This window comes from Microtus ochrogaster, linkage group LG4 (assembly GCF_000317375.1).
Source record: "Microtus ochrogaster isolate Prairie Vole_2 linkage group LG4, MicOch1.0, whole genome shotgun sequence".
Lineage (NCBI taxonomy): Eukaryota > Metazoa > Chordata > Mammalia > Rodentia > Cricetidae > Microtus > Microtus ochrogaster.
Genome location: NC_022030.1, coordinates 45,525,804 through 45,539,465, shown reverse-complemented (window position 1 = coordinate 45,539,465; position 13,662 = coordinate 45,525,804). Strand labels below are relative to the sequence as shown.

General features: G+C 45.2%; 1 protein-coding gene across 4 annotated transcripts in view; it reads right to left on the bottom strand.

Annotated features, from left to right (window-relative positions):
• The window catches only part of Ino80d (INO80 complex subunit D), a 64,015-nt gene that overhangs the window by 49,826 nt on the left and 527 nt on the right, over positions 1-13,662 (bottom strand). For 2 of the 4 annotated variants that reach the window (XM_005361491.3, XM_026786108.1), the window contains exon 2: positions 5,421-5,522. The gene's annotated coding sequence lies outside the window, so the exon portion shown is untranslated. Of the gene's footprint in view, positions 1-5,420; positions 5,523-13,339 lie in introns of all 4 variants that reach the window. The other 2 variants (XM_013351681.2, XM_026786107.1) reach the window with 2 other exon arrangements.

Sequence of the window (13,662 nt, the reverse complement as noted above, 5' to 3'; positions counted from 1 at the left end):
GTGAGTTCTAAGACAGCAGGCTACTTACTAAGACCCTGTCAGCCAGGTCTCCACAGTGAGTTCTAAGACAGCAGGCTACTTACTAAGACCCTGTCTTGGGAAAAACAACAAAGTGACGTTCAATTCTCCAATGACGCCAGCCCACCCTGCTGCCTGCTGTCTTATCATTTCTTGAGTTTTTAATCTCATCTTTTCTCCACTACAGAGTAGCGCCTCACTTCCATCCCAGCACAGGAACTATGTGGTCACAGTTTTCTCCTTCTGCTGTCTCTGAGGTGCTCATCACAAACCCTCTTCCCTGGAGGCTCGCTAGGTTGGGGAAAGGGAACTCAGGCTCTGTTTTTCTCCAGTTGACAAAATAATCAGCTGTTGGCTCCCTGCTGCCAGTCCTTCCTCCATTCTGAATGTGCTGCAGCTCACTGCCAAGCCTCACCTTCCCTGCCAGTCTGAGAGCCCAGTGTACAGGCCCTGGTGGAGAGCTGTTCCCAGCACTGTGCCTAGGAAGGAATCACCAGACCTCTGCTCATCTGGTTCAGGACTACTGCATGCAGACACTAACTCACACTGCCTAGCTACGGTCAGCACTGCTAAACACACTCTGGGCTTCTTGTGGGCTTCTTCAGATGCTTAAAAGAAGAAAAAGCCAAATATAAGTGCACTGCCATGGTTAATCAGAAGTAGCTTTAGAAAAATCTGCATCAGGCCAGAAGTGGTAGTACATGCTGACCCTAGCATTTGGGAGGCAGGGCAATCTGTGAATCTGAGACCTGCCTGGTCTACACAGCAAGTTCCGGGTCAGTCAGGGCTACACAGAGGCAGGCAGATCTCTGTGAACCAGGGCTACACAGAAAAACCCTGCCTTGAAAAACCAAAGATAGATAGATAGATAGATAGATAGATAGATAGATAGATAGATAGATAGATAGATAGATAGATAGATAAAATCTGTGTGGTAAAATATATCTTAATGGGACAGTGAGTTGAGTGGGCTCACAGGGGAAAGTTCTTGGGGCTGCCAAACCGGATCCACCTGACTTCAATTCCCAGGACCACACCCACTCATATACACACAAACATAGTTACAGGAATATTTTAATACTCCATAACAATAAAAATAGTAAACTATTCATAATGTAAACAAATTTGTTTACAACACAATTACTTTATAATAAATATCTATTTTCTAATTTCATCTTGTTTTGATTTTTGAGAGGGTCACAGATAGCCTATTCTGGTGTGGTAATTCTCTAAGTAATGAAGGATGACCTTGAACTTCTGACCCCAAGTGTTGGGAAGACTATGTGTGATGGGACTGGCTAAGGTTTTCAAAAACTATGTCTGTATGTTTGTATAGACACGAGAGTGCAGGCGGAGTGTAGGAACTGAAAACTAAGCTCAGTCCTCTGCAAGATCAGCGCACAACCTTAACTGCTGAGCCATTTCTCCAATCCCACCAACCCATCTTGAAAAATGCAGTTCAGGCACCAGGCATGGTGTCACACGCCTTTAACCTCAGCACTCAGGAGGCAGAGGCAGAACCATTTCTGGGAGTTCAAGACTAGCCTGGTCTACATTAGGATTTCTAGACCAGTCTCGACTACACAACAAGGACTCTACCTCAAAAACAAACAAACCTCAGTACACAAATCCCCACAGCTGAGCCAGTTCTGTTCATGGGAGGTGGGATGCTTGGTGCGGTTCAGTTCAGGCACACATCACCTCCTCTGTGTAAACTGCCCGTCCTGCCCTCACTTCCTGGATCAGCTCAGGCACACATCACCTTCTCTGTGTAAACTGCCCGTCCTGCCCTCACTTCCTAAAAAACACCTTCCCAGGGGGCCAGGTCTCCTGAGCACTAGCAAATCCCAATTATTGCACACTTAATGCAGAGACTTCTGTGAAACTATCTCTGTAGCTCTGGGTATACATGATGTGTGTATGTGAGGATGCACACGTGCCATACACACATCACATCATGTGCATGGTACTCAGACTGGCGGCAGTCTCCACTTTCCACTGCACTTCATGCCCCAGGCCAGTGGCCTGCAAACTACCAGGAGAGCCTGCAAGAGTCTCCTGTTTTTGCCTCCCATCTCTCCATGGGAGTACCTGGATCACACGTCTATATTTAACATGGGTTCCAGGAACCTGAACTCGGGTCCTCGGGTTTGTACTTCCTACGTCATCCTTCCAGTCCCCAATACAGTCTAAATTGAAACTGAACGAAACATGCATGCATGTGGTACACATGCACCCCCTCCCAAAACAAATGTAAAAAATAAGAGTTATTATTTGCTTAGATTCTATTGGTGTGGGACCATGGTCTATATTCTGTCAATTATATTTTAAATAAATGCTGATTGGCTAGTAGCCAGGCAGGAAGTATAGGCAGAACAACCAGACAGGAAGTAGAGGCAGGTCAATGAGAACAGGAGAATTCTGGGAAGAAGGAAGCTCTTTTTGCTCTTTTCTTTCTGTGAAGCCCACCACAGAAGAAGGAAGATGTGAATGCCTTGCTGAAAAAGGTACCGAGCCATGTGGCTAGCATAGACAAGAATAATAGGCTAATATAAGTTATAAGAGTTAATAAGGCGCCGGGCGGTGGTGGCGCATGCCTTTAATCCCAGAGGCAGGCGGATCTCTGTGAGTTCGAGGCCAGCCTGGTCTACAAAGGGAGTTCCAGGACAGGCTCCAAAGCTACAGAAAAACCCCGTCTCAAAACAAAACAAAACAAAACAAAACAAAAGAGTTAATAAGGGGCTGGAGAGATGGCTCAGAGGTTAAAAGCATTGACTGTTCTTCCAAAGGTCCTGAGTTCAATTCCCAGCAATCACATGATGGCTCATAACCATCTGTAATGAGATCTGGTGCCCTCTTCTGGCCTGCAAGTATACATGCAGGCAGAAAACTGTATACATAATAAATAAAGTTAAAAAAAAAGAGAATTAATAAGAAGCCTGAGCTAATGGGCCAATCAGTTTATAGTTGATGTAGATCTCTGTATGGTTTCTTTGGGACTTAACGATTATGATTACCGGAGCCGGGCAGGACAGAAACCCCGACAACACTCTATTTAGATTAAAAAGCACTAAATTGATACTTCACAAAGTCTATATAATTATTTCTTACAGTCACAGTCAAACACCAAAGAACGCTGCATAAACTGGAAGCTTTGCAGTTTCTGAATGGTTGGTGGGACTGTAATTTGGTGGCATAATACTTGCCTGGGTTATTCAGAGCCCTGGGTTCAATCCAAGCCCGACAAAGGGGGCAGGGGTAGAAAATCTATTAGATTTTCTAATTCATAATGACAAAAAGATAAAACTAAGCTCTATTGTTTCATATAAAACAAAAAAACTTCTTAAAAAAGCTGGGGGAAGTGGGGACAGGGGTGGTTCATGCCTTTGATCCTAACACCCAGGAAGCAGAGGTAGAAGGATCTCCAGGTTCAAGGCCAGCCTGGTCTACAAAGCCAGTTCCAGCACAGTCACAGCAACACGGGGAAACCCTGCCTTGAAAAAACAAAAACAAAACAAAAAAAGAACAAACAAACAAATTGGGCGTGGTGGCGCATACCTGTCATCCCAGCTGTTGGGAAGGTGGTGGCAGGAGGATCCAGGGATTATAGCACCCCGTACACATCAAGTCGGAGGCACTCCTGGGTTAGGAGACCCTGCCTCAAAATACTCATCAATCAATCACTAACAGATCTAATGGCCATCATCTTTAGCTATGGATAACTTTCTTCAAATTTAAAGAGAGCCTGTGGGTTCCAGGTCTACATAGCTAGTTCAAGGCCACCTGAGGTTATCTGCTGAGACCATGCCTCAAAAATAAATAACTTAAATTCTAAAAGTGAAGAATATAAAGAGACCTCTGCTCCTCCAAGGAAGGAATGTAAGGTAACGAAGAATCAACACAAAGAGCTGAAAATGCACAAAGAGCTGCTGCTGAGAACAGGCGACAGTCACCTTCCACAAGAGAAACATCAAAATACTGGAATTCCGAAGTGAGAAATAGGGGCTACAGTACAAATGTTTGGTTTTTTTTCTTCAAGTTGCCAGGCATGGTTGACCTGAATCAAAGCAGGAGGGTCACAAATTCACATGCCAACCTGGGCTACTCAGTTGAGTTCGAGGCCAGCCAGGACTATTTATTATAATATTAATTATATCTAGATACAGACATTATCTATATAAAGAACACTGTCAGAGTTCTTTCTTGGAAACACAGAAGAAAGCACACATAGCAGTTAGGAGGTGGCAAGCATTTAGGGAATACAGCCACAAAACAGGACAAGAGTTCCAGGCCAGCCCGGTCTACAAAGCATGTCCAGGACACCCTGGTCTACAGAGTGAGCTCCAGAACAGCCTGGGCTACACAGAGACTCTGTCTCAAAATACAAACAACAAAAAAATCTGAACACTATTTATTCTCTTCAGGACACGTAGCCCTCTCCAAGTCACAGCCATTCTTTTAATTCTGCTTCAAAAATGTGCTTTCTTCAGGGCCCCAGCATCTTTCTCCAGTTGCCAGGGTAATTCTATATTCCACCTCCTTTAAAGCACAGAGACCTACCACTGTACACTATTCTTTTACACTGGAATGAATGTGAACTCTCAGAATGTCAGTTTTCTTTTCTTTTCTTTTTTTTGGGGGGAGGGGCTCAAGACAGGGTTTTTCTGTAGCTATGGTGCCTGTCCTGGAACTAGCTCTTGTAGACCAGGCTGGCCTCGAACTTACAGACATCCACCTGCCTCTGCCTCCCGAGTGCTGGGATTGAAGGCATGCGCAATCACCGCCCGGCTGGAATGTCAGTTTTCTAACAAATTAATGCAGATGAGAACATTTACTTATCCAGGAGCAGCCACAGCTAAACTCAGTCTCTACTCAGACTTCAGGGTCTTCTTTTACTTCATCTTCTAGAAATAAATTTAAACGGCTGGAGAGATGGCCCAGCAGTTAAGAGCACTGGCTGTTTTCCTAGAGGACCCAGGTTCAATTCCCAGCACCAACATGGCAGCTCGCAACTGTCTGTAACTCCAGTTCCAGGGCATCTAACATCTTCACACAGATACAGATGTAAAATACCAATGCTCATTAAAACAATTTAAAAAGTAATAAAATAAAATTAATTTGAATGTAATTTGAACAAGAAAAAATAAAATAAATCTAGCTAATTTAAAATATACTAATTTTTAAAATCCAAAGTCCACACATCAGTGTAAAATGCAGTAAAATTTGACTGAAGACAAAAATATATCAACTGATATGACTGAAAGAGAAAACTGCCCTTCTCCCAAAAATACAGTCATAACAAGTGCATGCGAGCCATCAAATACCCAGCATGTGCCCAAGACTCCTCAAAAGGCACGTGTACAGATAAATTCAGATTATGAGTTTAAATTAAATGGCCTTACCTGACTTAGGAGAAAGGTTAAGAGCAGTTTATGCAGCAGAGAAATCACTCATTGCCTCTGGAAGGACCAGGGATGGGGCTCAAATCTGGTCAATTTTCTCATCTGTAAAGGGAAGATAATTGTATGTACCCATTGAGTTGCTTAGCAGAATTAAATTAGGTATTTCAAGAACCCATGCTTAGCATGGTACCCAGCACATAGTAATCACTTAATGCTAACTGCTATTCGAAGCTGTAAGTGGTAGTTTATTAGTATCATCATTTTCATCTCCAGTCTGCAGGGCGAAAATGCCCTCTTCCAGCTGCTAGTGGTTTTCTGAACGGTACAGTGTAATTCTCCACTAATTCAGGCTAGAGAGAGGTTTCTCCTGCGATCCACAGTAGAAAATATACCCAAACCTGCTTTCTACATCTGTAAATAGCACTTGGGGTTGATTTTCTTCGGATAGAAAACACTAACAGAGGCCAGGCCTGGTGGCGCTTAAGAGGCAGAGGCAGGTGCCTCTCTGTGAATTTAAGGCCAGCCTGCTCTACATGGTCATTTCTAGGGCAGCCAGGGCTACACAGTGAAACTGTCTCAAAAAAAGAAAACTAGCAAGTGGAACGATGTCTGGGGTTTGGGGCACTGCTTCATCCCTACACGTGGAGAGCTCAGGTTTGATTCCCTAGTAACTCTGGAGCGCACACACACACACACACACACACACACACACACACACACACACACACACACGGCTCATTTGATTAGAATAGCCATCAGCGCCAATTAATAATTCCTTACAACAAATGCTTACTGGATGCCGGGGCCCCAGTCACGACTGCTCAGGAGCAGAAAGGAGAAAAAGTAAGTTGTGGCTGAACTCAGAGCTTTCTTTCTAAGAATCTGAAACTAATGGCTCTCCCACTACTGAGCCATCCACTTCCCCTCCTTCTCTTACTAGAATTCTCTGGAGCACGTGACACTGGAGACCACTGTCTCTTGGAAATGGTCTCTCCGGGCCTCAGCCAGTAGTCTAGTGTCCCCTGCCTTCCCACCCAGCAGGCACTGCTGGCCAAGCTTCTTTATTTACTTTATAGCGGCCCTTGATGAAAGGCCAACGGGGGCAGACGTGGGCTACAAGCAGACTTCAGCACACTGCTCTTCTGAAGGCTCCAAGTCAAACAAGTTTCAGCAAGTTACTGAATTAAAAAAAAAAAAAAAAAGCAGACCTCACAGGGTGTGGTGGCTCACACCTGTAATCTACAACATTAGAGAGGTTGAGGCAGGAAGATTGCTGCAAATTCAAGTCTGTGAATTCCAGGTCACCTAGAACGAGAGTGAAATACTGTCTCAAAAAAGAAAACAAGCTGGGTGGGAGAATGGCAACAAGTTCAAGGCCATCCTGAACTGCGGGAGACAGTTCTCCTTCCTCCATTAATTCTTTCTTTCTTTCTATTTTTCGAGACAAGGTTTCTCAGAAGCTATGGAGTCAGTCCTGGATCGTGCTCTGTAGACCACCAGACTGGCCTTGAACTCAGGAGATCCTCCTGCCTCTGTCTCCTGAGTGTTGGGATTAAAGGCGTGCACTACCACTGCCAACTGAGACCTTTCTTTTTTTTTTTTTTGGAGCCTGTCCTGGAACTAGCTCTGTAGACCAGGCTGGTCTCGAACTCACAGAGATCCGCCTGCCTCTGCCTCCCGAGTGCTGGGGAGACCTTTCTTAATACAACAAAGAAACTAAAAACTGAAATCCAGTCCTACATCCAGACCTTCCAAGTTCTCAGGACTTAAAATTCTCACAGATTTTAACATTTTCAGGCCAGCAGTGGTTGAAATTTCTAAACATTCAAGATCAAATTACTTTATAATCTGTTCTATCTATAAAGTCACCAAGTTACACACAAAAGTATAAGGCACACAGCATTTCCAGGGCACTTATTGCTATTTTTAATGTGCATCTGACTCCAGGATTTCAAACCCGTGTACAGACTGTCCATGTACACAAATCTGTTTTCATTTCCAGACAGTCACTATCAAAGCTGCCTACTCCTACCATCCACCCGCAGCACCTCCACACAGCCACACTTCTGAGGCCTCTTACCCTCTAAGTGGCCTTAGCCACAGTCTGTTCTCTGGCTCACAGCCACTGTAGTTCAAACCCTGTCTTCTGGGGAGCCGCCGTACTGTAATTCCATACAGTCTTGCCCCCCCTTTATTTTACCCCCTACTACAATCTACTATATTTTAGGTAATATACTTGACCAAAGACTCTGGGGTCTTACAAGTTTTAAAGAAACCCATACTCCTTACCCCAACAGAGAAACGAGTCTCCACTAAGTCTCCACTCCCCAGGTCCAAGGCCACAAAGAGCCACAATTTGCAACACAGAAAGCTCTATTGTCCCTAGGCATTTATTCAGACTTGCGTCCCACCTCCCGAAATACCTAACTCCTCCCATTTGCTTAGGGCAGAAACCTCTGATGCAAAGCCCTTCTAGGGCCTTCCAATGTCAGAGTAGAAAAATAGGTTTCCTTCCTCCAGTTTTACCTATTTTGTATCATCCAATGTTGTAAATATCAGTTTTCTAAGTTTTCTTCTCCACCAGACTAAAATTCTGCCATGGGGGAGGAGAGGAGGAAGAGCTACCTAGAGCTATGGCTTGGTTGCTTGGTAGAGTTGCTCACCAACAGTGCCACAAGTTCTGGGTTAAATAATCAATAAACAGCACCTCAGAAATAATGGTTACATGCCTAAAATCTCTGCTCTGCAGGTTCCAAAGTTCAAGGTCATACTTCCTGCAGGAGACTCTTTTTAAACTGAAACAAGCAAACTAACAAACGGAAAGTTTTTGTATTGTCTGGCTAGGTGCAGACACAGACAGTTGATCTGTTAAAGGAATAAATGACACAGGAGTCAATGAGCCCTTCACCTCCTCAGGTCACTCCAGAATAAGCCTACCAAGGCCACAAACTACCCAGGCCCTCAAAGCCACTAAAGGAACTCTAAATCTTAAGGGCAGACAGGCAGGAATGGAGGATGTCAAGGCCCTGGGTTCAGTGGCCAGTACCACAAGAAAATGAAAAGAAATTATCCAGGCAGCGGTGGTGCACTCGGGAAGCAGAGAATCTCTGTGAGTTCGAGGCCAGTCTGGTCTACAGCGCTCTGTAGCTCCAGCACAGGCTCCAAAGCTACAGGGAAAAAAAAGAAGCAAACCAGCCTCACGCCCGCTCCTCCACCACTCTTAAGGGCCAGAGCTTTGTTTTCCACAACCGTACTACAGAACAGGTGATGTCAGTGCTTAGCTCACCGACAGAGAAACTGAGACAAAGCCTCACTCTGGCCCTAAACACAGCTCTGGCTGACATTAAACTCATGATCCTCCTGTCTCAGCCTCCGAAGTTTCCAGGTAAGCTACAAGTTCCAGCCTGAAACTAAGATGATTAATAAAGTCACTTTTTAGGGAGCTGGAGAGATGGCTAAGCAGTTAAGAGCATATGCTGTTCTTTCAGAGGACCCAGGTTCAATTCCTAGGACTTAATGGCAGCTCACAACTGCCTGTAACTCTAAGATCTGACACTTCACACAGACATATACATGCAGGCAAAACGCCATATGCACATAAAATAAAAACTTGTAAAAATAAAATCAATTTTTAAAATATTTTTATTTCTAATCATGAGAGTATGTATGGTCTGTGTGGGTTTGCACACCTCTGGAGTGTCTGAGCCCCAGAATCTGAAGTTACAGTCATAAGCAATCCAATGTCATGCTGAGAATAGAACCCAGATCCTCTAGGAGAGCAGCATGCACTCTTCAGCACTGAGCCATCTCTGCAGCCCCCGCTTTATTTTGATGTGTCTACATGTGGATATATGAATGCATGAGTGTTGGTGCTCTCGGAAGTCCAGGAGGGCATGGGGTCACCTGCAGCAGGCCAGCAGGCCATTGGGAGCCACCCGTGTGGGTGTTGGGAACCAAACAGTTCTCTGCAAGAGCAGCAAACACTCTTAAACACTGAACAATCTCTCCAGCCTGTCTTTAAAATAACAGTAGTAATTATTGCTGTTGTTATTATTATTATTATAAAAAAAAAGTTCTTCCATGGACCCTAGAACTCACTATATACACTAGACTGGGCTCAAATGCAGAGATCCACCTGCCTCTGCCTCCCTAGGATTAAGTGTGTGCCACCATTCCCAGCTTAGTGTTCCTTTTGGTTTGAATAATAACATGAGTTTGAGAGGTTGCCAGGATGGCTCAGCTGCTGAAGGCACTTGTTGCCAATCCTGACGGCCTGAGCCCAGTCTGTGGGACTCACTTTGTGGAATCAGAAAACTTGACTCCTGAAGTTGTCTTCTAAACCCCGACATGAATAAACACACACACACACACACACACACACACACACACACACAAAATACAATTACATTAAAAATATTCATTTTAATTGTAAGGTTTCATATCACTAGGATTAAAGGCCAATTTGATTCTAAAGCCCAAACTTTGAGCCAATACAAAAGTACGTAACTGTTACCTGCAGGGGTCCAAGCTTAAGCTGTCTGCACCTCACACAAGACCAGAAGGCACTAAGAGGAACAGGACGGATAGAGCTGCTCTCCAAATCTAGTATGAGTATGTACTATTTTTAGTAAGGGAAAAAGCAAACAAGCAAGATGTTACTTAGATGGTGTTACTAAAGAACATAGGGTAGGCTAGAAGAAGCATCTAATCCTTATAGCAAGGAATTTTATTTCCCTGTCCTGCTAAAGAAACCAAAGATTAAGAAACAACGGGACCAAAGCAGAGCACAACCCAAAGCCCGCTCCAACCACACACAACTGGACGATGGCGGGATACACAGAGACCACCAAAAAAGGAGGTCTTCTAGAGAGGGATGGGGTGGGTGTTAGCTATAGAGCCAGGCTGGCCTTGAACCTGAGGTCCTCTGGTCCTGCAATTGTCAGGTTGTGAGACCCTATCTCCAAAATAAATATAAATAAATAAGGTAAATCACATTATGTGAAAGAACTAGAGTCAATTGGCCTGTCACCTTAAATCAGGGAGGAGAAGCAGGAGGCAAAACATTTTAACTTAGGTTTCTCCCAAATCTCAAAATGGCCAAGAGCACTGTCTAAAACCAGCCTTCACGGGCCTCTGGGATACGCTCACGGCTGACGCAGTGAGAAGCAGACTCTTGGGCCACTTTGAGAACACAGCTGTCTTCAGCCTACTCTACAGCCCTGAGCCAGTCTCACCTACTGCTTCCCAAAGGGTCAGGTGCGGAAAGAAGCTGTCTTTAGACACAAATGGCCAGGCTGTCTAAAATCCCCAAACTGAGATACTGGGAGCTAGCCCAAAAGATCTTAGTGAAAGGGAAAGAAAGTGTTTGGTTAAACTACCACTTTGAAGAGCTCACACTTCAGACTGTCTATCTAAATACAAATTTCCTATCCGCTAAACTTAGCAGCCATGGGAGCCAGACTGAGGGCTCAGAAGTCAAGAGCGTGGGCTGCTCTGTCAGATGACCCAGGGTTCATCCTCAGCACAAGCAACTGGAACTCCAGTTCCAGGGGATCTGATGCCCTCTTCTGGCCTCCTCAAGTACAACACCCACATGGTGCACAGGCACACCTGCAGGCAAAACACCCTAACACAAAAATAAAATAAAAATTTAAAAATAGCAGCAATATGATTTTCTGGAAAGAAAAAAAATGGAGATGGGTTCCTCAAATTTCTTTATGAAATCTTTCAGAGAAAAGAAAAGTTGAGTTATAAATTAAACATCTACTTTTTAAACAAAACAACTCATAGTGAAAAAGACAGTCCTTTTTCAATTAAAATAATTCAGCATGTTCCCAGAAAGTCTCTTATTAGTTTGAAATAAAATTAACTTTGAAGACAACAAATCAACCAATTCTTTAGGAATAAAACAGCCCATGAATGGGTTACAACAAGGAATTAAAATGTTTGGGACAGGATGTGGGGGGAAAAAAATCAAACTTTCAGTATTTGTACATATATAGTTTCTGAAACTCTAAAGAATACAAAGCTGAAGATAAGCACTAAATACATGGATCTCTCAGTTTGAGGCCAGTCGGGTCTAAGAGGGAGTTCTAGGACTACAGAGACACCCTGTCTCGACAAATGAACACAAAAACATATTACAGGGGGCTGGAGAGATGGCTTAGAGGTTAAGAGCACTGACTGCTCTTCCAAAGGTCCTGAGTTCAATTCCCAGCAACCACATGGTGGCTCACAACCATCTGTAATGAGATCTGGCATCCTTCTCTGGCGTGTGGGCATACATGGAGGCAGAATGTTGTAAACATAATAAATAAATAAATCTTTAAAAAAAAGAACTAAATTTTAAAAAAATATTACAAAATAGTAAGATTTCCTTCGACTTTTAAAGTATCCTGGGAAAGGGGGACTGAGAATGATTTTCTATATGGTTTGCTCTAAAAGTAAGGGCCATAACAGGAATAATGGCTTTGCTATACACATACATGAAATGCCCTAGTCAATAAGCAATTTCAATTAATCAATAACGTAAAACGACCATTACATGTAATTTGCATTTTAATACCAAATCCATACCATCTACAAATATCAAGACTTTCTTAGGCACAAGTCTAAATGGCTGGCCGTCTAACACTGAGAAAACAGAGCTCTGTTTTAGCCAGACAAAAGCCAAGGATCCTTGGTAAGAACCATGTAAGGAGCCTCACTGTGATGCCTGAGAGAAGTCAGACCAAGTCATGAATTACCCCAAGCTTCTACAATTGACAGGCAGTTTTTCTCTACCACTCAGTGATCAAAAGATGGACTGACTCTGCCAGCAATCTCCAACCTGCAAACACACACACACACACAACACAACACAACACACTGACCCAAGCTCTACTAATAAAGGGGTCAAATGAACTCGCCACACATGCCCATGATGGGGCTAGGGGTGGCTGGGCCATGCACGCTGCAATTTCAACACTAAACAACAACCAGAAGGCAGTCAGCTGTAGCCCATCCTATCCTTGAAAAGTAGGAAATCTAGATTTTGAAATTTAAGTTTACTACATGAAAGAAAAAAGAAGGGAAAGAAAGTTTCAGAGTTGATGGCACCAAAACCAGAACCAAAATCGAGTTCGTTTATAGGGTAGGCCAAAGTCAAAGTCTATGTTCAGTTCACAGGGCTCCTCCGCAGACCCCTGAGCTGGAGCAATCTCAACTTTCGGTGTCTTAAAACCCCCTTCTCTCTAATCGTAGACAGACATCTAAGGGTATCACACAAGGCTAAACAGTTACTATTAGAACAAACCAATCACTGCTCCTTAAACTGCAGGTAGACCTTGCTTCAAAAGCCGCCCTGCCCTCCAGTTCCTTCCTCCCAATTTTGAATGCTCTGCAACGCCTGTCAGCGAGGTCCCCCCATGGCTTCAGTTTCTGAGTTGGTTTTACCGGACGGTGACCAAATCAGAAGGGGAATCTCCTACAACTGGGGGGGCCGGGGGCTGCTCCGAAGCCTGCCTGGTCCTGCCCCTCGCCCTGACAGTTTGCTCTCTTCTGCCCGGAGCTGTCCAGAAAGGAGGCACTGGGAGACCCAGAGAGTCCGGGGGGGAGAAAAAGGTGGGAGTGATAAATGAACAAGTAACACCCCCACGGCTGTTCCGTGGGGTACGGGACTTCAAAAAGTGGGGGAGGCCGACGGGCAAAGACTGTGCAGTGGAAACAGCACCTGAACCGACCTCCTCCCTTCCCACCCCCCAAAGCCCAGTCACTAACTAAGAACGCTACAAAAAACCCCTTGAAAACTTTTCCAAACCGGAAGAGAAGGCTTCTCCCCGGGCCTGCGAGCTCGTGGGGAACGAGCTGGAGTTGGCAGCCCAGAGGGGGAACGCGGGGAGTGGGGTGGGGCGCGGGCGAGGGGTGCAGGGGCGGAGTACCTCGAATGGACGGGAACTGGTGGAGAGTTTCGGGCCAGCCGAGGGCTCTCCCGCACGGCCTGGGGGGGGGGGTCCCCGGCGCTAGGACCGGGGCTCCCCGGAGAGCAGCAACCCCCAATCTGGGCCTACAAGGAAACTTTCCGGGCCGCGGCTGCACCTGACTTCTCGCCGCCCCTCCACCCCACGCCCGCCAGGCCGCCCGCCCCGCCCCGGCCAGGCCGTCCGGAGCGCCGCCGAGGGGGATAAATAAACCCCTCAGTTACCGGGATCCCGGGCCCGTCCGTCCGCCTGCGCGACGCTCGGGGCCGGGGGCGGCCGCACAC